Genomic DNA, 25237 nt, shown 5'->3' with positions numbered 1-25237 from the left:
TTTAGGCAAGGACTTTTAGACTTGCACTGCTAAAACGTATTTAATGTGAGGATGCTAATGGGGACAAACGTCATGACTGCAGTTGTGCATATAACAAGGATTATCATCCATACGAGGCTGAAAAGACCACCCTACAGAGAAGAGAAACACTTAAAATGTATCCCCAAAGCTAAAGGTATCCTGTTAGGCATTCTATATATAACCTTAGTTCTAAATGAAAGTGTGTCAACCTCCTTTTCAATATCAGTAAGTTGAAGGGCGAAATCTCCTTTGCAGAAAAGTACACTGTTGCCTAGTTATAGCCTAGTTTCAGCTTCCTTAGACCTGCTTATCCTACTATTTTCACAGCTTGTGAAATGTAATATGCTAGAAAATGCGATATTCCGTTGTTGTGCCGTCATAATGGGAGGTGTATGTTCGCTCCACTCTACCTACATGACTCAATACAGAAAAGCCCTATCACCAATATCCTTTCAAATCTCTCACAGCCATGTGAAAACCCCACAAAGACTATGGGAATTAGTGTGGCTTGGAGACTCTTGGCACCTGCAAGTGAGACCCTTGAAAGGCACTTTCAGAAAGTCAGTGTGAGAACCTTTGAGCATCTAACCAGCAATAGAGTGCACTAGAACACTTTTGAATGGCCAAATTATGTCAAATCAATATACAATGCTTACTGCAAATGTGTGCACAATCTTAAACACAGGCAAAACTACGCAGCCGCGGTCCGTGCAGTTAACAGCGGTGGGGTGGTCGGGCCGCATGAGGGGGGCATTTGAGAGATGATGTTCCCTCAACATCATCCCTCGAAATCCCCCTCCCACCTGGCCCTACCGCTGTTACCTGCATGGACCCTGGTTAAAATCACTGCAGAGATACTTCCCAAACTATATGGAGCTGGGACAGAACATATTTAAGAATATTCACCATTATTAGGAGATTATACATTTCAGGGGCGATTTGCTAGAAGGTGATGATGTACACTTACTCTGTTATTATCTATAATGAATATAATGTATAGAATGTATATCTATAGAATGCTTTGAGTAATGGGGTTCTACATTCTTAGTGGAATGTGGATGTTTGGTTTGAATTGGCAGTTCCTTTCTAGTGCTGTGAGATACATGAATAAAGCAACTCTGCATCCAATATTTCAGATGTCTTGAGATTATTGGTACGCCACCTCTACAATTTAACCACAATCTTTAATGGATCCTACAGCCTCTCTTCATTGTTTTCTAACACTTACTGCAAGATTTATTTCAATAAGAAATCAGGAAAATGGTTGAGACAAGTGTGAATATGGAGATGTGCTATGGATAATATAAGTGTGCACCTTGCAGTGCACTGATGTACGTGACTGTATTTTTGTGGCCTGCTTGTAATGTCCAACAGTCAAGCTTTGGAATAATTATTGGTTATAATGGCCTCGGAGAGCAAATGGTTCAGAGCCACGTTTTGGGCATTAAACCCCCAAGCAGAGACAAACAGCGCATTAGTTAAGCATCAGCCTAGTGGAATTAAAACAATTAAAATCAGCCATGCTCTTTTCTAACTAGTTGCATATTAATGACCGCGCACCCAGCCCCATGCATCTGTAATCCGCGCCTCACCTGGCGGGTCCCAGGGATGATTGAACTATTATAGGTGTGCGCAAGTCTCCCGATTTGCTTTCCCTCGAGCTGAAAATTGATGCTTTAAAGTATCACATCATCGTGTTCAACAGTTCACCACGCAGACGCCACAATGAAGAGTTGCTAGAGCTCTCACTTTTGAGTACGACATTTGTGTTTGACAAAAGGGGAGTAGGTAAAATCTTTGCAGATGAACTAATGAATGAGGTCATTTATAGAGCGCAGCTAACACTTTGAGGAGCGTCTTGGCGCTGAGTGGCAGGTGGAAAGGAGTCTCGAGTAGAGTGGTTTCAGGCAGTGCAGCTATCAGATGAGAGATAGAACCTGGCTATATGGGGTTGCAAAAATCCAGGTTTTCAATATTTTCTTAAAGATGGGTTCTGACTGCGTGAGTCTCAGTTGGGTGGGAAGGTAGTTCCAGGCTTTTGTTCCAAGAACAGCTATTGACTTTCCTCCTCTGGACATCAGGTGGAAACAGGGAAGTACAAGCAAGTTTTCATTGAAGGATCTCAGAGGACGTTGAGTAACATAAAGTTTAATTCTCATCTTGAGGTATTTGGGTCCAGTTTGCCTGACTGTTCTGAAAGTTATTACTAGGGTCCTAAAGAGATTCCTTTTGGGTATTGGCAGCCAATGAAGGGTATGGAGTGCCCGAGGCTGAGGAAGCCTTTGGCAGTTTCAGTACTAGCGGGGCCACTGCGTTTTGAACAGTCTGAAGCTTTTTCAGAGTTATTTTCTTTACTCCTGCGTAAAGACTGTTACAGTAGACAAGGCGCGATAGGATTAAGGCCACTGCCACTGTCTTACGAGCAGTGGCTGGAAGTGATCTGAATTTTTTTCAAAGAGTTTTATATCCAATGGGAGCAGGCACCTGCCACCGAGAGCGATGGCTGATGGAAGGACAAAGAAGTTTGAAATCTGACCCCCAGGTTTTTAACCGTATCCACTGTATTTGGGGGGGGGGGGGGGGGGGGGGATGCTGTACCAGTCGGCCACCACAATTTGGGCATAAATATGTTATTTTTCACAGAGACATGCACACTTTCAAGATTACAAGCGCGAGTGTCTCCACAAACGGAAGTTTGTTTAGTGACAAGAATGCTTTTAAAACCTTAATGGCTAATTTGTAACTTTGGAGTACCCACAGTGATACGAAAACATTTGAAATACCAAGGTGTCATTTCGAACGGAGGTTGATGCAGGGACAAGCACACTTGTTCACAGCAGCACATACACTTTTAAGATTGCCAGCATGTCATTTCCAACATAGATTGTCTAGTGAGACACACACACTATAAATATAAGTGTGTTAACACAAGCATTTTCCAGAAGAATGATTGAGGAAGTTACAATGATTCACTCACTGTTTGCCTTCATTCAGAAATTGTTTATTTTATTTGTTTTGGTCAAAAGTGTGAGTATACTACATTTATAGTGTGGTTGAAAAAAATAAACAAGATTTCTGTTGTCAAACATCAGACATCACTGTATAATCAAAATGTTGTAGCAATAGTATTATGTGGTAAATATGCAAAGTGTAAATGCACCTCCCCCATTTTTTAAAAGTTTGGTGAGCCTCCTATTGATTGGAAACCCTGATTTAGAGCATTCACAAAATATCTGGGTGCCATAGGATGCAACAGGTGGTAGGCAGAAAGTAAAAGGTTTGTTTTAGAGCACAATTTAGGCTTTGAGGGGCACACGTTCTAAGCACATTTGCAGCGACTACAGGAGGTTGCTGATGAAGATGATGAGGAGTTTGATGAGTACCAAGAGACACTAAGAAAACTGCAGAACTTTTATTGTTGTTAGTTTTACATTTAACTTAACAGTTTATTTGTATTTCTAGTGCCATAGCGGGTTGTAGGGTTTATAGGGTGAAGGGTGGGAAGTAAAGTAATTATAATTAATACATAATTAACAATTACTATTAATGATTCAATTGATAATTAATTATGATAATTGTGTAATTAATTTATTTATGCTAAGTTTTAAGTGTGTGTTTTCCGGTTTTTTGGGGTATAGTGTAGGAATTTAATTATAATGATTGTTATTTACTTTTTAATTATTACTAAATATATAATTGGTAATTAATTATGTACATTGTTTAATTCATGTAATTTGTATTCATATTTTGGTGTATGTTGTGGTTTTTTTAGGGGAAAAGATGTGCAGGAAATTTATGAAAACAATGAATAAGTAATGTTAATGAATAATATGTGTTTAATAATAAGTAACTATGTATATTGTGTAATTAAGACATGTTTTAAGTTATATATTAGGTGCAGGTTGTTTGTACGGGTAAAGGGTGGGAGGTAATTAAATATACTTAATTTATTATTAGGTGTTTGTTATTGATTGTTTAATTGATAATTAATTATGTACAATATGTATTAGCTGCATGTTGTTGGGTTTGTAGGGATAAAGGGTGGGAAGTTAATTAAAAATAATTATTTTATCGTTAGTTAATTACTAATAATTGTTTCATTGATAATTAATTAGGTAACATTTATAATTATGATAATTTTAATATCTATTTTTGGTGTGTGTTGTTTACTTTGTCGAGGTATAGGGTAAGAAGTTATTTATGAAATAATAAACATAAAAAGTAATTTATTGTTTAAAAAATTTGCTGTTTATTATATCATGCGTTAATTGTTTTATGCAATTCAATTCAAAGAACTTTATTTGGCTATTGTACAGAAATAAATAACCATAAAAGTACAATTGATAAATCACAATCAAAGTCCATATTTAAAAATAAAAAATATATATATAGTTAAAAGCCTATATGTTAAAATTCATATTACAATTGATTTCCGAAATTTAAAAATGGTCTTTAAAAAAGCAATAACAGAAGCAACAGTGAATATATTATCCAATTTCCGAATTGCCAGGAATGCTGGGCGGCATTGTCTTAGTTCCATTCTCTTTAACACTGGAACAATCCATCTTTTTCTGAGTATCATGTAAAATGTGCATTAGAGCAAGGCATGTGTAGACAACTGAGCCGAGGTATCATCACATGGGCATTTACAAAGTGATCTTGACCAGTCGTTCACCTCAGGAAAACTTAGGGATCTATGCAAGATGTTAAGTCTGAGATGGATTAACAAAAGCCTGTCAAAATCCTTCATAGGTAGCAAAATGTAAGGCTGAATATTGACAGTAACCAAGGTGAGATGTTGTGCCACCACAGTAGATTTGGTCATTTCACTAATTATTTTAAGATCACTCAAATGTGTCATGCAGAGATTTTTAAGAACCTTCCTAGGAACCCGACACATTGATAAAGGATCACTAAAATATTCCTTATGGCCTGTTTGAGATAAAAACATCTTAACGTAATGTAGCCATCTTATGTTATTAGCCCCGTTGATACTCAGAACGTCTTTTAAAATAAGGCGATTAAATGCAGACTCCTTGGTTGTCCAAACCCTATGCCACAGGAGGACAGGTTGAATTTTAATTACATATTCAAGGTACGACAGACCGAGTTCTGTATGACATATTAGTGTAGAGGCGCTGTCCAGAACTGCCAAAAGGTACCTGAGAAAAGTGTTTTCTGCCACCTGTAGAGTGGTAACGCTAGTATTCCCCACAGATGCCTGCACCATAAGTAGCAATTGCTACACCTGTAGCCTTGTAGATACACAACAATTCCCCTGGCGACCGCCTGCCCATTTTCCTGCTAAGATTTGTTAGTGCCTTTAATGACTTACAAAATAGAAGCTTTCTAGTTTTAATTGCATTGCATCAGGAACCAGTCTGATCGAACAGAATTCCTATATATGGAAATGTGGATGTATAATCTAGTGCCTTCGAGTTGATGCAAATTGATTTTTTCTTTTTTTTGCCCCAGGCCCACAGCTCATCGAAAAAGTTTTAGAGCAATTAATTGTAAGGCCCAAGTTTGTCATAAATTGCAAGAAGGACGTTAAGGCCCCTTGCAAATCATCTGTGTAGAGGAGTGCAGGGATAGGTTGTGTCGCTGCCATAGGCAGATCCCTGCACTCCCTAAGCAGAGTGCTTTCTAAATCATTGATGTATAAAGTGAACAGGAATGGGGCAAGGATGGCTAACAAGTTTTCTGGCTGACAGGAAGCAATTGGTCATGTTGGGCCCTTTTAAGTAAAAAAAATTCCAGTTAGATAAGGGAGTCCCGCAGGGCTCATGTCTGAGCCCTACTCTCTTCAATGTGTACATGGCCTCTTTGGCCAAGATCGTTCGACATTATGGGTTTGAGGTTGTTTCATATGCGGACGATACTCAATTGGTCTTCCCCATCGGAGCAAATCTAGAGGAGGAGAGAGTGCGCTTTTCGGAGGGAATGTTGGCTATTTCAAATTGGATGGCAGAATCCTGCCTCCAACTTAATCCAGGCAAAACAGAGCTGATGTTTCTAGGAAAAGCGCAGGATCTGAATCTGGCCGATTAGTGGCCTGCCCAATTGGGGATGGCTGCTACCCCCTCAACATCAGTAAAGAGCCTGGGAATACAATTGGATGACAAACTGACTATGAAGGATAATGTCAGAAACATCATGGGCTCCTGCTACTATAGTCTTCAACTACTTCGTAGAATTATCCCATGCCTACCAGTAATACATCGCAGAACGGTGGTCCAGGCGATGGTGGTGAGCCGACTGGGCTACGGGAATGCCCTACTGGCCGAAGTAGGTGAGACCCTGACAGCAAAACTCCAAGTCATCCAAAATACAGCAGCAAGGATGGTTTTAAACCAGCCCCCGGGCTTGCCATCACTCCCCCTGCTAAAAGAGCTCCACCGGCTTCCAGTGAAGACGAGGTCTTTTTTTAAGATTTGCTGTTTCACTTTAAATGCCACCAATAGAACAGGCCTGGAATATTTGCAAAACAAACTTTGTAAGCAGACCTCCTGCCGCAACTCGAGATCTAATGAAAGGGCTCTGTTGATGAGTCCGCGTATCTGGCGGACACGTTCAGAGGGCAAAGCCTTCTCATACATCGCCCCTAAGTACTGGAATTCCCTAACGGAAGCTGTGCGCAAGTCCTTCTCCTATCTTGTTTTTAGGAAACTACTGAAGGCTTTCCTATTTTAAAGATCTCTTCAGCTTTGGCTCCTAATTTTTCCTCCTCAGTTTTTGCCTAAGTAATGCGCTGAGATGCCCCTTGGTGAGTCATGAGCGATATAAAAGGCCATTAACATAACATAACATAACAAGGACACAGCCCTGCTGCACCCCTCTTGAAATAGGAAACACCCTGGTGCAATCCCCATCCTTTCCAAATCGAACCTTTGCCCATGCCCCTGAGTATAGTTGCCTAAGAAAGGAAACTATGTGGTCATCCAACCCCAGCTTTTCCAGAATTACCCACAGCTTTGCATGAATGACGCAATCAAATGCTGATGTTAAATCAATAAAAGGTAAAAACAGCTTCCCTCCCTTGGCTTTTGTATATTTATCTAATAGAATATGAAGGTTTAGACCCTAATCAATAGTGCCAAGGCCCTTTCGAAAACCGTATTGGAGATCGCTGATGATTGATTGCTTGTCTGCACATGTTTGTAGTCTATCTAAGACCACACACCCGATTATCTTAACTGTAGAATATAATAGTGATATTGGGCAATAACAGGCTGCACTTGTCTATTGCCCTTTTTGAATATGGGAACAATGGTGGATTCATACCATATTGTTAGCAACCCCATAGAGCAACATGCATTAAAGAGTTGCGCGAGCAAGGGTCCACATAGCACCACATCATTTTTAAACAAATCAACCGGGACACCATCCGGGCCCGGAGCCTTACCGCCCATACTGGCTTTAATAGCCATGTTAACCTCTTTCAGAGTAAAGTCCATGTCCAGTTTCTGAAAAGTGGGTAAGAGCTCCAGGTCAGGTTCTAGCCCTGCCAATGCCGGGTCAGCTGAAAGTTGGTCACTATAGAGTTTAGCATAATGTGATACCCACTCTTCCTCCGAAATAGCAATCTCTATAGTTGCTTCAGAGTTATCATAATAGAAAGGCGCGTTAACTGCCTTCCAAAAAGCGGTAATATCACGATTCATAGAAGCCTCATACAGGGTGTTCCACGCTTCCTTTTTCATTTTGTCCTTCCTTTTTATAAGTGCCTTCTTATAGCTCCTTCTGGCTTCCCTTATTAAGTCCTGATCCTTGACTCTCGCTTTTAAGACATGTTTGAGCCTAGAGTAGGCCTTAGTACAGTCAGAGTCAAACCACCCCACAGTTTTAGCACTACGCCTTTTGGCATCTATCCGGAGAATTTTTTTAATTTGGGCCGAAATAACTGTAAAGTTCTCTATAAATACAGAATCTGGGCAATTTTCATACAAACAAGCACGAAAACTAGCGTTACATTTTGTCAATAAATTGTAGAGAAAATCCTCTGGGATCACTTTCGTCCACTTCAAAGCGTATCCATTTTGTCTGCTCAAAGCAATATAATTTAAAAACTGCCTAGATATATTTTTCCTATTGAGCTCTTGATTAAATACCAGGATATCAACACTTAACGGGAAGTGGTCATTTTAAGCGATATTGTGTGTACTAAAATTCCTAACACGTGCAGATTGTGTTACAGGATATCAAAATGTAATCAATAGTTGAGAAAACGCCTCTACCATTAAACGTTTGATTGAAAGGGACCTCCGGTGGGCACAGACTATTAGTGAACCCTATATCACAGGTGAACATGATGTCAATCATGACATCCCCACACACTGTATGTGAAAAGTGCGGAAAACTAGTGCCTTTACCAAGTGTGATCCCACACGTCCCCCTTGCCCCCTTGTGGCATAAGAAACAGTTGAAATCCCCTCCCCAGATGACAAAAACATGTTTGGTATTCCGACCAAGTAGATTTTTTAAGTTTCTACATTGGTTTCCCAACATTTCCTCCACCATCTCTGAGGGGGCATTATTATAAAAAATCACGATGATCACTCATAATGCCTTGTCCACATATATCCTAAAAATGTGATAATAGCTGGTATTATTGACCAACTCTACTTTCCCGAATCTTAAATAATTGGAAATGTAGGTACAAAGGCCCTCTTTTGCTCTGCCATATGTCGTGCTAATAGCTGGGGTATGCAGTGTTTAAAAGCCACACAAGTGGATAGGTTTTTCAGCCCAAGTTTCTTGTAAACTTAATATCTCAAAATTGTTTACATAATCCACCCACACTTTATTGGTCACCTTTGTTTTTAGTCCAGCCACGTTCCACAACTGACATTTAGTATCCTTAACATTACTGTCTACATAACAACCATAGCCCATACCATAAGTGGGGATAATTTCATCATGGGCGATGGAATTAAGCACAGAATCATTTATTTATTTATTTATTTATTTATTTATTTATCTATTTATTTATTAGGTTTCTAAAGCGCGACAGCTACCCAAAAAGGGTTTCCCAGCGCTGAGAGATACTGTATTCCTGAGCAGATAGTACAACTCTGAGGGGGGGCAGGAGCAACTTACTGATTAAAGAGCCATGTTTTAATGGCTCTGCGGAAGTAGTTGTAGCGGGTTTCCAAACGTAAGTTCAGTGGGAGAGCATTCCAGAGTTTGGGGCCCAGCAGGGAGAATGATTCTTCTTGCAATCTTCGCTCTACGCACTTTCGGCATGCAAAAGAGACATTGAGATGCCGACCTAAGGCAGCGAGCCGGCATATAAGCCTGCACGAGGGATTGTAGATATCTTGGGGCATTTCCCCATTTAATTCTGTGCATAAGGCTCAGTGTATTGAATTTGACACGGTTTTCGATTTTGAACCAGTGGAGTGCCTTGATATGTCCGGATATTCTTTCCCTTCTGGGACACTTGCAAAGTAGTCTAGCAGCGGCATTTTGGACAAGTTGGAGGCGTCTCATAACTGCTTGCGATGATCCCAGGTATAGGACATTTCCGAAATCTAAACGGGAGGTGATCAGTGCATTGACCACTGTCTTCTGAGTGTCTTCCCGCAGCATCCAGATGATTTTTCGGAGCCACCTCAGAATGGTAAAACAGGTGGCAGTTAAGTTGGTCATCCCGCTTCTCTTCATAATTGGCAACTATTTTGGTTGATATCTCTTGTGTAAGATGTGCTATACTAATACAGTTTAGGCTGTCTGTTAATGATCCCTTCTGCCATACATCAACAAGTGGACTAGTAATAACAGCATCAGTGAGATCCCCCAATCTCAGTCAGTCTACTTCTTAAAGCCCATGAAGTCTATCAAAACAATTAAGGGTGGAGATATTAACCTGATTTCTGTAGGACGTCGTAGAATCTGCCGGGGATTCCAATTTTAGGGCTAATAAAAGTATCCCAGGGGAACAGCGCTAATCTGTGTGTTACCTGTAAAATTATTCCCAACTCCATTTAGAATCAATTTCACGAGGTTTGGTGTTTTAAATGTCAATACAACGCAGTCCCTTTAAGATTTTTAGATCCTCTCCCCAACCAGCTCACCCTCCTTACCATCTTAAATTCGTCAAATACTTTACCAATTAGTCCTGTTCTACAACCCAACCATTTTAGAGACTTATTCCTTAGATTCACCCATGTTTCTTCCTCCACATCAGTCAATGCAGGAACATTAACTAAGACCACTACCTACGGTGTGGCTGCTGGAGGAAAATCTAAGCGCGTAACATGTTGTGTCTCAGGAGTCTGGTACATGGTGCTAGGATTTTCTAATGGGGAAGTTGTAGCTGTCTTCAACAAGGCTTGGAGGACTGGTAAATTGGTGACTAGAATGTTTTGGGCTGCTGGAGGGGGTGCTGTTAGGGGAACTTTAGTACTGTTGATGGCAGAACCCATGCGTCTTATATATGGGCTAGGAGCTAACTGCTCATTTTTAACTGTATGGTCAACCAAACTTGTTCTATCTGTTGATGTAGGCTAGACAATATCTAAACATTATGATAGTGATGCCTCAATAGCACCAATTCTAGTTAGCAAGCTGCCAAGGCTATCTCTTATCAAATTGTCTAGGGCCTACAATGGTACTTTTATTTTTTCTACCTCCATCTGCATTCGCATATTTGAGCAAATTATTGCTTTTCCCAATTTTCAGATTTGATAGCTGGTGCAGACATGATCCTTTTCTGGGCCCTTTTATGGGTTTTAGGGGAAGAACTCTCTGCTGCGATGGGATCTATTACTTCCTCCCCAGTGGAACTCGGGCTGATGCTATGGCAGTTACTCGGATTTCTAGCTCGCTTATTTGGTGGCTGGTGCAGTGCATCAAATTCCTGCTCACTATCTGTCAGATGATCAGAGATATTCACCACACAGCCATTTGTGCCTGTTTTACCTCTATGTTCTCCAACTATCTTAGGACTAACTTTTGTTAAAGTACTCTCATCTGCCCCAGGCTTCAAGGCCTCTTCAACTGTGTTGATCTGCCTTTCTATGGCGCCTACAGCATCAGTTAGGTAGTTTAATAAAGACTGACAGGAATGCTCTCCTACGTTAGATTACTTTTTCTTCTGGGCAGACATTGTTTTTCGCTTTCCCATGTTAAGTATATTGCACACAAATTGCAAAGAACAAAATAAACAACAGCCTAAATGAAAGCAATTTGCCAATGAGCGTGGCAAACTGTAAGCCCTTCAAGCACACACCCTTAGTTAAAAAATATTGAAGGGACAGGAGTCCAATGTCCAAACAAGATTGTGCCCAGTAGCTAAAGTGGTCCTTTTATTAGAGATAGTTGTACATTTTGGCAGTTAAAAATATCGAAGTCAAAATCATAGTACCTTTAAAACATGGATTTCAGAGCCGTGGCCCAGCCTGGGCTCTGTCGGTCTCTGACGGGCATGGATAGGCCAACCTTGGCCCCGGTGCGGCGCAGGCATGCCCACGTGCGTCCCGCGCTGCGGGAGCCCTGGCCCCATTATATGCGCCTCCTGGCATGCTGGTGGCTGTGTGGGGGGCGTGCAACGCCACTAGGGATCTTGGGTGTTGTAGTTCACCCCCCCGGCGTCCGCTTGCTCTACTCTGCTTCCTATGGTCAGCTGCAGGAGGAAATCCACATAAAATGCTGGTGCAAGGATTTTTCAACAGTAGATGGGCTCCCGCGCTGCCATTAGAGTTTATTTGGGATGAGCCTCAGACCAATGACAGAGGTACAGGTGTCACTGGTAAGTAAAGATAATCAGTGTGGTTCACAGGTGTGTAATGGTTCACATGTGTTTCACCAGCGGAAAATCCTGTGCTTAAGAAGTGGTCATAAATGTTTTTTAAAAGTGTTCAGTAGAGGTTTAAGAAAGATCAGGGGTTTTACCAGAGTTTTACAAGATTGAGTAGTTATGGTTAAGCACAAAAGAAGATGTGTGCCATTCAGTGTTAGAGAGTATTTGGCAGAAATGTTAAGTAAAATGTCGCTGGATGGTGCAATAGAACCAGTGGAGTCATTTTTATGGCTCTATCCATTGGTCAAAAAAATGAAATGGCAATGTACAGATCTGTGTTGATCTAAAAAGTCTAAATAAAGTCATCATCATCATAATGATTTGACTTTATTATGGTTATAAAAACATAAAAGTACATATAGCAGCATTGGTTTAAAAGCATGAAGGGGTATACACAGTTCAATTCAGCAGACAGCATTAAAAGAAAATTCTGTTACCTACTAATAAGAAACTTGGGGCCTTTTTACGAGTATCACATGCCTATCATGGATTACACCTGTAATCCATATTCCAACGGGTGGGCTCACTATGAGCTTGGCATTCTTCTTGTTGGCAAGGCAGGCTAACCGGAGAACCGCCAAACTTGTGATAAGGCTCTTAATAGGGCCTTTCAAGAAAATCCTATTATCTAGCAACTGTTCATGTACAAAAGCATAAAAGTCACAAAAGTGCATGGTGCGTTAAGTTATATATACCGCTTTTTCTGAGATGTTGTGTAGAGTTTAAGTACCTGGCAAGTGAGTAAAAAACACAGCTCCTAGTATCTGCCCTTCATAATCTCAACGTGAATCCAAACAATTGCCTATGCCTCCAATTAAATTAATTTGAACACTGAATGATTGAGGATAAACCATACATTTATTAGTTTATCCCGACAAAACCTTTTTGTCACTGAATCAATACTTGAGTTAAACAATTTTCATTATACAAAAACAGACAAAGAATTACCATCAACTTCATTTCTAGCCATACGTATTTCAAAAAACGGTATGTGCATATTTACAGTGAAAGAGTTTAAAGCAAGAACATTGCATTTAATCATACGTGCATGGACACAATAAATCAGAAGTGAAATGAAAAAAACAGATACACAATTTACAGTTGAAAATCATAAATGCAACGAAGTGAGAGAGCGGGAGTGAATATTTTTCAAAGGATCAACTCCTAGCTCATGAACTAAATTCGTTTATATCAAATAATCAAAAAAAGCCCATTTTATACATGACTGACAAAAACCATTAGTGTCAAGTCAAATGCCGACGCGTTTCAAATCCTGTTGCGTTATTTGCAGGATTCTCATCAGGGCGGTGATTCTAGTCCATGGGAACTGTTTAAAAAAATGAATAAAAAGTTTGATTACCAAACTTCATACTCTCGCCGTTTTCTATTTAGTGAATCTTGAACCCGCATGTACATGCGGCATACCTTGTCAATGTTAGCCCCAAGTGGCTTCTGTTTAGCAATATCGTCTATGGCAGGAGGGTCTGGGCTGCAACAAAGCGAGACTGGTGTCACCAATTGATAGTGCCGGAATTAATGCTAACAGGTAGCGAAGCGGTAAAAGTTAAAATTTACCTTAAGTCTTCAAAACCTGGGGGCAGAAGTGCCGGTGGTCGGGATTAATTTTCAAATGTTGGCATGAATTTTCGCTGGGGGGACAAAATCAGAAAAAGGCGATATTTGGAACCAACCGTACAAGGGAAGGACATGCACGGAGGTGTGCACACCTCACTGGGAAACACTTACTTTTCAATTGTTCAACACGGGCGGGATGTCCTGACCGGTGTTGGTAAAGGAACGCTGTCCGTTCTGTGAAATAAAGGGGAAAGGAGGCTGAACCAAAGTGTACTTGGTAGCGCTTTTGTTAACAGTTAAAGGCTATCGCTCCGTGAGCAGTGGAGGGAGGGTCGGATTCTTACCGTGAATCGCCGCGAAGGGCTCCACTAATGCATCCTACTTGCCACCGGCACACACAGAGTTTAGTTGTCCAAGGCACTGCCGGTGCTTGCAACAATAAAACCATGTGATCCGCTGTCATCCAATCAGGTGAGTGACAGATGCTAGTGCATTATGGGAATTGAAGTCCACTACTGAATTAAAGCCCGATTAATCTCACTGAGAGTGTTAAGACCCTTATTCACACTATCAAATCGGAGTATAAGGTATGCCTCCTTACGAAGTAGCATAGTTTCAACGTCTGGGTAGCGTTTGGAATCCAGCCACACAAGTGGTGTCCATTTGAAATCATTTTCAGTGTGGTGATTATTTACAAAGTGTTCCACCATTGGTGCAGTCATTACTTTTTTCTTTATCCGAGACCGATGTTGCGTTATTCTGGCATTAATGGCTTGGCTTGTTTTGCCAATATACACCTTGTCGCAAGGACAGACCACTGCATAGACGATATTTCTTGTCTTGCAATTTGTAAATGCATTGTGTGTCCACTTGATGCCATGGTTAGTGAAGGTGTCTCCCTCAATTGTTGAAGAACATGATACACAGTTACCACATTTGTGATGCCCACTGATCGGTTTCAGGTTCCACTGAGCTATGAGGTCACTCTTAGGCGGCGGGATATGAGTATCCGCTTTAATGAGATGTTGTCCAATGCTCGTGTTCTTCCTCATTGCAAAGATGGGTTTGGGTAGAGGGTACTCAATTGTTTCCAACAAATGCCAATTATTTCTTATGATGTTTTTAAATTGGTTCGTGTGTTGACCGAAGGTCGTCACACAAACCAATTTGTCTAATTGCTTTTTTTCTTTTACCTGCAGGAGTGTATCCCTCGGGGTAAATTTAGCCCTATTTTTGGCATGTTTTAACAATTTTTTAGGGTATCCTCTCTCAGCCATCTCATTGCAAAATCTTGTTGCGTGTGATTCGAAGTCTTGTAGACTTGTGCAATTGCGTCTAATTCTGAGCAGTTGCCCATAAGGTAAGTTATCCTTAAGGCTTTGTGGGTGTGAGCTGGTGTAGTGCAGGATTGTATTCCTATCAGTTTGCTTCTTATGCAAAGAGGCCGTCAGTCTAGAAGCACTGGTACCTACTAAGACGTCAAGGAAAGTCATCTCTTTAGAACTTGAGTTCATCGTGAATTTAATGTCAAGATGTCTTGAATTAAGCCATGCATGGAATTGTTCAAGTTCAGTCTGACTCCCCTGCCACAGGAGCCAGACGTCATCTATGTATCTCAACCATTGGATCATGTGATGTGAGTGGGGATTGTCCTTGTAGATAAATCTTTCCTCATATTGAGACATGTAGAGCACCGCCAGCTCCGGCGCATAAGGACAGCCCATGGCTGTCCCCTTGATTTGTATAAAATAATCACTCTCAAATCTGAAATAGTTACTCCGAAGAGTTATTTCTGCCAATGCCACAATGAATGCGGAGGGTACACGGTGTGGTCTCTCGCGTTTTTCTAGATATAGTTCAATGACCTCCAGAGCCTCGTCTTGAGGTATTTGCGTATATAGCGAAGCGACATCCAATGTCACCATCAGCTCCGTTGATTCATTGAATGAATGTCCCTCAATTCGGTTGATAAAGTCAGTCGTGTCTCTCAGATGCGATTTGACTTGTTCTATGCACGGTTTGAGAAAGAAATCGATATATTTGGATATCGGTTCCAGCACTGAATCGCACCCGGACACAATGGGTCTTCCCGGGGGTATCCTGTCATTCTTATGGATCTTGGGTAAAAAATAAAGAATTGGCGTTCTTGGTGATTTTTTGTTTAAGTATTCATGCTCTTTTGGTCCTAAGTAGCCTTCATCCAAGGCTCTTTGTGTGATTTTTGCTATTTTGTCCTGAATAGCAAGGACTGGATCCTCCTTAGATGGTCTATACCAATCCCTATTGTTTACATGCAGTTGTCCTTCGGTGAGATACATGGGGCGGGGCCATAAGACCACTGCACCCCCCTTGTCCGCCTGTTTTATAATGATTGATGTATCGGATTTTAATTCAGTGATTGCCTTTTGAGTATCTTTGCCGATGTTGTTCTTGACAAAGTTGCTTTTTTTCTCAAGTTTAGTAAGGGAGGACAGGACTGCTTGTTCAAAAGCAATGATTTGTTTAGGGATTTTTATCATTGGAGTAAACCTTGATTTAACCCTCAATCCAGTGATTTCCTGTAATGACGTCTTTTCGGCACCAGCGAAATAGGCTTTTATCCAAATATATCGATTTCTTTCTCAAACCGTGCATAGAACAAGTCAAATCGCATCTGAGAGACACGACTGACTTTATCAACCGAATTGAGGGACATTCATTCAATGAATCAACGGAGCTGATGGTGACATTGGATGTCGCTTCGCTATATACGCAAATACCTCAAGACGAGGCTCTGGAGGTCATTGAACTATATCTAGAAAAACGCGAGAGACCACACCGTGTACCCTCCGCATTCATTGTGGCATTGGCAGAAATAACTCTTCGGAGTAACTATTTCAGATTTGAGAGTGATTATTTTATACAAATCAAGGGGACAGCCATGGGCTGTCCTTATGCGCCGGAGCTGGCGGTGCTCTACATGTCTCAATACGAGGAAAGATTTATCTACAAGGACAATCCCCACTCACATCACATGATCCAATGGTTGAGATACATAGATGACGTCTGGCTCCTGTGGCAGGGGAGTCAGACTGAACTTGAACAATTCCATGCATGGCTTAATTCAAGACATCTTGACATTAAATTCACGATGAACTCAAGTTCTAAAGAGATGACTTTCCTTGACGTCTTAGTAGGTACCAGTGCTTCTAGACTGACGGCCTCTTTGCATAAGAAGCAAACTGATAGGAATACAATCCTGCACTACACCAGCTCACACCCACAAAGCCTTAAGGATAACTTACCTTATGGGCAACTGCTCAGAATTAGACGCAATTGCACAAGTCTACAAGACTTCGAATCACACGCAACAAGATTTTGCAATGAGATGGCTGAGAGAGGATACCCTAAAAAAAATGTTAAAACATGCCAAAAATAGGGCTAAATTTACCCCGAGGGATACACTCCTGCAGGTAAAAGAAAAAAAGCAATTAGACAAATTGGTTTGTGTGACGACCTTCGGTCAACACACGAACCAATTTAAAAACATCATAAGAAATAATTGGCATTTGTTGGAAACAATTGAGTACCCTCTACCCAAACCCATCTTTGCAATGAGGAAGAACACGAGCATTGGACAACATCTCATTAAAGCGGATACTCATATCCCGCCGCCTAAGAGTGACCTCATAGCTCAGTGGAACCTGAAACCGATCAGTGGGCATCACAAATGTGGTAACTGTGTATCATGTTCTTCAACAATTGAGGGAGACACCTTCACTAACCATGGCATCAAGTGGACACACGATGCATTTACAAATTGCAAGACAAGAAATATCGTCTATGCAGTGGTCTGTCCTTGCGACAAGGTGTATATTGGCAAAACAAGCCAAGCCATTAATGCCAGAATAACGCAACATCGGTCTCGGATAAAGAAAAAAGTAATGACTGCACCAATGGTGGAACACTTTGTAAATAATCACCACACTGAAAATGGTTTCAAATGGACACCACTTGTGTGGCTGGATTCCAAACGCTACCCAGACGTTGAAACTATGCTACTTCGTAAGGAGGCATACCTTATACTCCGATTTGATAGTGTGAATAAGGGTCTTAACACTCTCAGTGAGATTAATCGGGCTTGAATTCAGTAGTGGACTTCAATTCCCATAATGCACTAGCATCTGTCACTCACCTGATTGGATGACAGCGGATCACATGGTTTTATTGTTGCAAGCACCGGCAGTGCCTTGGACAACTAAACTCTGTGTGTGCCGGTGGCAAGTAGGATGCATTAGTGGAGCCCTTCGCGGCGATTCACGGTAAGAATCCGACCCTCCCTCCACTGCTCACGGAGCGATAGCCTTTAACTGTTAACAAAAGCGCTACCAAGTACACTTTGGTTCAGCCTCCTTTCCCCTTTATTTCACAGAACGGACAGCGTTCCTTTACCAACACCGGTCAGGACATCCCGCCCGTGTTGAACAATTGAAAAGTAAGTGTTTCCCAGTGAGGTGTGCACACCTCCGTGCATGTCCTTCCCTTGTACGGTTGGTTCCAAATATCGCCTTTTTCTGATTTTGTCCCCCCAGCGAAAATTCATGCCAACATTTGAAAATTAATCCCGACCACCGGCACTTCTGCCCCCAGGTTTTGAAGACTTAAGGTAAATTTTAACTTTTACCGCTTCGCTACCTGTTAGCATTAATTCCGGCACTATCAATTGGTGACACCAGTCTCGCTTTGTTGCAGCCCAGACCCTCCTGCCATAGACGATATTGCTAAACAGAAGCCACTTGGGGCTAACATTGACAAGGTATGCCGCATGTACATGCGGGTTCAAGATTCACTAAATAGAAAACGGCGAGAGTATGAAGTTTGGTAATCAAACTTTTTATTCATTTTTTTAAACAGTTCCCATGGACTAGAATCACCGCCCTGATGAGAATCCTGCAAATAACGCAACAGGATTTGAAACGCGTCGGCATTTGACTTGACACTAATGGTTTTTGTCAGTCATGTATAAAATGGGCTTTTTTTGATTATTTGATATAAACGAATTTAGTTCATGAGCTAGGAGTTGATCCTTTGAAAAATATTCACTCCCGCTCTCTCACTTCGTTGCATTTATGATTTTCAACTGTAAATTGTGTATCTGTTTTTTTCATTTCACTTCTGATTTATTGTGTCCATGCACGTATGATTAAATGCAATGTTCTTGCTTTAAACTCTTTCACTGTAAATATGCACATACCGTTTTTTGAAATACGTATGGCTAGAAATGAAGTTGATGGTAATTCTTTGTCTGTTTTTGTATAATGAAAATTGTTTAACTCAAGTATTGATTCAGTGACAAAAAGGTTTTGTCGGGATAAACTAATAAATGTATGGTTTATCCTCAATCATTCAGTGTTCGAATTAATTTAATTGGAGGCATAGGCAATTTTTTGGATTCACGTTAGTGTGGCCCTGCCTACCCTCTCTCCCATTGGGCCCAGCCACCATTGTGGGTTTAACTTCATAATCTCAAGGCATAGTGCCTATCATTAGTTCTAAGGAGGTGGCATAAAAGGATAATCCAGCAGGCATGCTGTTTGGTCTATGCACCACAGGAGAACAGTAGGTGCTCATCGTTCTCCACTGAAGGATTGGAAGAGTTAACATTACTCCTCCAGGAGGAGGTAAAAGACGCAGTTGGTAAAATCCCCAGTATAAATTTGGGCTTTCCATGGGATCCTAAGGGCCAGTTGGTAAGCTAAGATTTCGGTAAGGCACTCTCCATATGACACATGTTGCTGGGATGCCCATATCCTTGCCAAAAATAAATTAGGTTTGAAATTAGCTGTGTCTGAAATGTTCCTAACATTAAGGTCAAACCCTAAGGGAAGTAGTGGTGTGCCTTTTGGTAGCTTAAGTAGAGGTCTTAAGAAGGAATTTTCACATTTATCAAAAACATCAAGATTGCAATATCCCCACAAATCTGAACCATATAGAGCAGCACTTCACGCTTGTGCCCTATATATTTCCAGTGGCAGGGAAATTAGATAGGAGGAGGCTTTCTTTGCAAATTTGCTGATAAACCCGGCTTTGTGGTTAAGGAACAGAGAGCTTTTGCCTATCTGCACTGACCAAGTAGTGTAGTCATACAACCTCACCCCTGGAAAGTCATATTCTGTCACCCTATCCAAGTTGGCTCAATTTAGAGCCACGTTCCCTTTAGTTTTCTTACTAAGGGATTGATTATGAGTTTGGCAGCCCTGGGACCATCAAACATGCGGTGGTGGCCTGACTGCAGTGACCTCATTGGTCCGACCACCGTATTATGAGTGCAGAGGTCACACACCATTGGGCCCAATACGACACGGCCACCACCGTCAGGCTCCTTGATCCTGCTGCGGTGTGTAAAGCGGAACATAATGGAGGTGGTACTGATCCCGTCTCCGCCGTCCATATTACAAATTGCCTTTCTGGCAGTCTTTTCATGATGGGGATCCTGACATGAAAAGGCTGGTGGAAAGGAAAGGAGGGGGTCCCAAACATAGCTCCCGGGTGTTGCAGCCCATTGGAAAGTGTGGCTGGGGGCACATGTTGTGCCCCCCTATACCTGCACAGTCGTACAAGCACTTTGTGCCATGCACAACATGGTACATGGCAGCAGTGCACTCACAACAGTGCAGGCACTGCAGTGCAGCAGCATTGGCTTCAGGCTTCCTTAGTGAGCGGAAGAATGCAGCTGCCGCAAGAGCACTACCCGCACACTGCTGGCACAGTGGTCAACTTGTTGTGAACCATTTTAGGACACTATTGTAAATTTCCCTATTCATGCCCTTATATAGGTATAAATCACTATGCCCTTACATAGGCACAAGGATCATAACCGTATTTAGTCATAGCTCATGCAGTCCAAATACGGCAGGGCTACTTCCACTAGTTCTGAAAATCTACAATGATTTCTTGGAAAACTCGGTTGCAGCAGCTAGGGAATTTCCCTTGCTTGAGAACTGACTTGTCCAAGAACTCATGGAGTTTTCAAAGAACCGAGAGTCTTTAATGACGTTATTATGTCCACCTTTACGTCAAACTTGGCAACTTCAAGATATAAATATGCCCACACTTGCCTTAGCAAACACGCGGTGGTTTAGAGCAGTTCAACTACCCAACGCATCCTGCTACAGCAAGTGTCGAAGGATGCCGACCCTCCAGCAGACGCACTGAGAGAGACGCTGTCTTTTTTCCTGCCGAGAAATCCAGCTCCAGTGTTTCCAGGCTACCCTTGCGGGTTGCTGGGAAATCGAGTCCTGAGCCTGACCTTCTTCATTCCAAACTAAGGTACAGAGCTGATTAGACCCAAAGAGAAATCTTGGACAGATTCTTGGCAAAAGAATACTACTTTTATGCTACACCTCACTTACCTCTTCCCTCGTACTAAGCTTAGGTTAGGTACATCGGGGTAGGCGTATTCTAGAAGCACCAGTTGAGTACTTTTAGCCCCTGTTATTTATGTATGTATTGATGTATGGTTTAGGCATAACCATACAATGCCCTTAGAGTATTATTTTATTCTACTCTTTATACTGTATGCTTTATATTTTAAAACCAGTTTTACGATTGTAGCAATTCTTTTCTTACGCTTGAGAAAGAAGACTGTTCAATAAAACCTTTTTATTGAAAAAGCCCGACTCTCTATTTCTCTGCACCTCAGGTGAAACGAAGCATGCACGATTGACTGAGTGAAATATATATTTATTGTTTGCACGACTCTGATGATCAGTTTTATCTTGGGGAAACAAAGTTGTCATGTTTATGCGGTTGTCAGAAACGAATCCCTTCTTGTGAATTCGAGAAAGTTTCTAGTGACCTCTGAGCTAGCTGGCACTCACAATTAAGTTTAATATGCTCGATAGAGACCTAGTAGACCTCAGTCTTACGTCTAATCTATAGGATACATTATTCCAATGCGCAGAGCCTATTGGGAATATAGGAACTACACTACATGGTGCCCAACGTTTGGTAAGGCACTAATTTAACTCTAGATACTAGAGTAACTCAATTGTCCTTTTTACATAGGCCCCTTTACCAGTAAATAGTCCAATAGATGTCTGGAGTGGGTTAAAGGATAAAACATCTGCCATAAACTGAGTAGGACGAAAAATCCTATGTATTAGTTTTGGTTTTGTTCAACGTTGAAGGATACAGTGTTCCAAAATATTGTGCACCTTATCTTTATTCCTTGAAACTTTCTCTGCAAAACTTGCAACAAAGTGCAAGATAGCGACAAAGAGAGTGGTGGACCTCCAGGCCCTATTACCCGACCGGGTTTAGACGAGACAGGTCTCCAACAAAATGACCCGGATTCCTTAATCATCCTGGAAAATGTAAGAAAAGCCATAGCTATACAGCTTATAGAAAATGGACTATCACCAAGAGGTGGTAGAGTCATATTTGTCATAGAGGCACATGAATATCGGCAGACAGAGGTATTCTATTCATGGATTATCTTTCCACAAGCAAATCCAACAACACATGTGTTCCACTTCTACAAGATGGAGGAAATCCAGCGGAATATGCTCCTGTTGAGGACGTTGAAATTCCAGTAACTTGCCAAGAGCATCAGCTTTGGTTTAAACGTTCCCTATAACATCAAAATCAAATTACCAGGCTCGGTCCATTAGGTAGACCAGGAGCAACATGGCTGGTACTAGCCAGCTACACACCACATCCTGCCATAGAACAAATGACAGGTCCAGTACTGTTAGCTCAGCTAAAACAATTAATTAACATACATAGACAATTGGTACAATATGTCATGCGGACTTTAACAGTTCAACCTGCTATAAGAATTCCACAGCACACCCCTCATCAGGGGAACACAGACAAAATCACACCACAGACTATCCAGTCAGTAATCGGTAAATTGCCTGCAAAAAGGGAACAAATTCTATTCTGATTAGCCCCGAAAGTTACTCAAATAGAGGCAGTATTTCCCGATAGTACACCTCATGAGAAACACAGGATTCTAACAATCTGTTTAAAAATAGGGATAGCACCACACGTGGAGGACTGTGACACTTGGGGTACAGTCTTTGCTTCAATTTACACAAAAACACATGGTGTCCCGTCTTTGGCGGTGATACCAGACGTTCTGAGACAGATTCAAAATGAATACGGTCCAGAACCTGCCTTGAATCTTGGTATGTAATTACTGAAAGATTTCAAACAGGTCTCGTCTATCTTGTTAGCTAACATTAGAGGTGAAGCAGCGTCCGTGGAAATCCGCCAAAAATTAAAAGAACTCGATATTACTGAGCAACCGTATGAACATGCCAGAATTATTGAAAAATCCTATGAAGAACTAGGGAGAGATAGTTTAGGAGGGAAACCTGTAAATCCCGAACTAACAGAAAATCCTGAAAAACTTTTTATCAAAAATAATCTAACTACTTCTAAAAAGAAATGGGAAAATAGTAGACAGTCGCTCCCTAAAGAGAAGCGCTCTCAGTCCAGAGGTATATCTCCTCAAAAGGAGACTCTAAAAAGAGGTATAACCTTAGAAATAAGGATAATTTAAGAAAACCTGATAGATATCAAGATACTGATACACGATCCTCTCGTACCTTTCGGACTTCCTCACAGAAATCCGAAAGAAGAGGACGATCAGAACACAAAAAAGAAAGCGTGAAGTACAAAGACGATCAACACGTTCCAAAAAATAAGAAAACTCAATTCTCCAAAAAGAAGGTAGCAGGTATTAAAATCAGACATGCCAAGGATCTTGAGGACACAACTCAAGAAGGGGGAGTGGGCCCAGACAATGCTGGACAGCGCAGAAGAGGCACCATCACTCGCAGGATCCTGAAAGATCACCTGGAGACGTGGATCTGAATGAATGCATTCAGGTTTAAACTGCCAACATCAGAGTTAGTGTACCCCATAAGTTATATGAAGTCACACTACGAATAGAGGGGGACATAACTAGAAAAATAAAAGAACTCTTTTGGGAAAAACTATCTGAGGGTTATGACATCCTACTAGCTGAAAAAGACTGGCGAACTGAATTTGTCAGGGAGTGCACACATGGCGAAGTAATAATTATGCCAGCCTTCTCAAATCATATGCCTATACATTAAAAATACACCTATGCCAGGAAATGGGCTATGACCCTGGCTCCAGCATTATATAAAAATCATGTGGGATGGGATGAGGACTCTCCTTACTATACAATTCAGTTAAAAAATCAACCTCCTGCTCAGAGGCAGAATCCAGTAAAGCGGAAGCTAAAAAGCAAATCAGGGAGATCTTAGATCAACTTGAATACCAAAGGGTGATTCAAACATGCACCTAGTTAATGAACAATCCTTTGTTTCCTGTCTCCAAACCAGACGAAACATATCGTCTAGTTTTGGATTACAGACATTTAAATTCTTGTTGCAAAACCTTTGCAGTACAAAATTCACACAGTGCAGCACTAATGAATAACATCGTTCTCAAGAAATGCAAAATGCCATCAGATATTTCAAACGGTTTCTTCTCTCAAAACATTGCACCTGAAATCTGATACTTGACCGCTTTCTCAATAATGGGACACAACAACACTTTTGTCGTCTTCCCCAGGGATTCAAGAACAGTTGTGCATTATTTTCAGCCAGAGAAAAAAAATTACTACAAACATATGTTGATGAGGCATTATCTTATGTCGAGGTTATCTATCTTACAGATGATGATTTAGACAGGCACTTGAAAAAGGTGAACACCATAATACTTGGATTCGCCTCTGAAGGGTATAAATTCAACTTAAAGAAATCAAGAATTGCCCACCTAAATGTCCTATTCTTGGGATACGAACTTTCAAGTGAAGGCAAAAGCCTAGCAGCCAACTTTTTAGATAAATGTGAACTGCTCCAACCTCCAAAAATGCTGAAAAACTTACAGTCAATTCTAGGATTCCTAAGCTTCGGAATAACATACATTCTGAATTACGCAGAAAGGGTTAAACCTCTCTACGAACTAATCAAACCTGATTTCAAACCTACTAACTGGACTCAAAAACACACAGAAATTTTGCGTTCAGTACAAACTGACATGTTGGCAACTACACACTTACAAATACGCGACAATGTACGCAACCTTGTAATCAAAATAATCATCCCAGGGAGATGCGGAATCACATACCTAATGCAAAAACAACAGTTGATGGACAGTATGCAGAACAATGTCATACATTCACCCTAGTACAGAGATCTGGCCTAAATCCATCATTTTTTTGCACTCCACACCACCCCAGTTCAGACATGTACATATGCAAATCAGCCTTGACCCTGTGCCTCATGGGAACAGTCCAGCCCAAACTGCCAAGCCATGTCTTTCCTGGACCGGAATCAAGCATCCTGGGACCGGTTTCTGGCTATCAGCCATCTTCAGCCAGGATAGCTTGACTCCAGTGGTGTGGAGAGCATGGGACTCACGTCTGAGCATAACCATCCCACTCGGGGTAACAAATGAAAAAACAACAGTTGATGGCCAGAATGCAGAATAATGTCATACATTCACCCCAGTACAGAGATCTGGGCCTAAATCCATCATTTTTCTGCACTCCACACCACCCCAGTTCAGACATGTCCATATGCAAATCAGCCTTGACCCTGTGCCTCATGGGAACAGTCCAGCCCAAACTACCAAGCCATGTCTTTCCTGGACCGGAATCAAGCATCCTAGGACCGGTTTCTGGCTATCAGCCATCTTCAGCCAGGATAGCTTGACTCCAGTGGTGTATAGAGCATGGGACTCACGTCTGAGCATACCCATCCCACTCGGGGTAACAAATGCAAAAATAAGTTTGATGGACAAACTGAAGAACAATGT

The sequence above is a fragment of the Lissotriton vulgaris genome, chromosome 3_2 (genome assembly GCF_964263255.1).
Source record: "Lissotriton vulgaris chromosome 3_2, aLisVul1.2, whole genome shotgun sequence".
In the NCBI taxonomy this organism is placed as follows: Eukaryota; Metazoa; Chordata; class Amphibia; order Caudata; family Salamandridae; genus Lissotriton; species Lissotriton vulgaris.
Note: the sequence above shows the minus strand (reverse complement) of the source record.